Raw genomic sequence first — 1,022 nt, 5'->3', positions numbered from 1 at the left:
AGAGAAGTTAAGTGACTTGCCCAATATCACACAGCAGTCATGTGGCGGAGGCGGGATTCGAACCCATGACCTCTGACTCCAAAGTCCGGGCTCTTTCCACTGAGCCACGCTGCCCCACCTCTACCTGCAATCATTCTGTTAGGGTATCCATAGAGTTTCCTTGGTAAAAATATGGAAGTGGTTTGCCATTGCCTTCTTCCACGCCACAAACTTGAGTCTCCACCCTCAACTCTTTCCCATACCGCTGCTGCCCAGCACAGGTGAGTTGTGACTTGTAGCCGATTACCTTCCACTCGCTAGCTACTGTTCAAGTTAGGAATGGAATGGGTATGCTTCTGCTTGACTCTTCCTCCCGTAGTCAAGACTGGTAGAGTAGTAGAAACTCTCCAGGTGCGATCCTGAGAGGATTTTCTCATCAGGGTTACCCATAATGGAAAGGTCTATGCCGAAGTTTCAGACAAAGTTGATTCAGATGTGTTGTTCAGCATCGGCATGGGAAAGAGTCAAAGGCAGATGATCAAGTAATTGAAATGTTGATCAAAGACAATGGCAGAGACTAAAGTTTTTGCTGCATGGAAGCAGGGAATGGTAAACCACTTCCGTATTATTTTTACAAAGAAAACTATATATATATATATGTATACCAAGATGTCTACAGATTTGGCCAAAGATAGGATATTCTGGAGAAAATATGTGCATAGAGTCACTTTGGATCAGAAACGACTTAAAGGCATTTGATGATGATGAAAATGGGCGTTATATACCTGTTCACCCTCCCTCTTAGAATCTGAGCCCCATGTGAGATAGAGTTTGATCTGATCTTTTTCTTTCTACTCCAGTGCTTAGAACAGTGCTTGGAAAATAGTAAGTTCTTAATAACTACGACCATTAATATTATGGTGGGGGTCAAAGCTAAAGTTAGGCAGACACCAGGCATTGTGATTAGGAAGCAGTATAGCCTAGTGGAAAAGTAGAGGCCTGGGAGTCAGAGGTTCTGGATTCAAATTCTGGCTCCACCACAT

General features: G+C 43.6%; 1 non-coding gene across 1 annotated transcript; it reads right to left on the bottom strand.

Moving 5' to 3' along the window:
- Positions 1–270: 270 nt before the first annotated feature.
- LOC119922844 lies at positions 271–408 on the bottom strand. Its single transcript, XR_005448728.1, has one exon. It is a non-coding gene; the product is annotated as a small nucleolar RNA SNORA7 (small nucleolar RNA).
- Positions 409–1,022: the final 614 nt, after the last annotated feature.

Source organism: Tachyglossus aculeatus, unplaced genomic scaffold, assembly GCF_015852505.1.
Source record: "Tachyglossus aculeatus isolate mTacAcu1 unplaced genomic scaffold, mTacAcu1.pri scaffold_126_arrow_ctg1, whole genome shotgun sequence".
NCBI classification, from domain to species: Eukaryota; Metazoa; Chordata; class Mammalia; order Monotremata; family Tachyglossidae; genus Tachyglossus; species Tachyglossus aculeatus.
The sequence above is the reverse complement of the archived record's forward strand: the minus strand, read 5'-3'. Positions and strand labels throughout refer to the sequence as shown.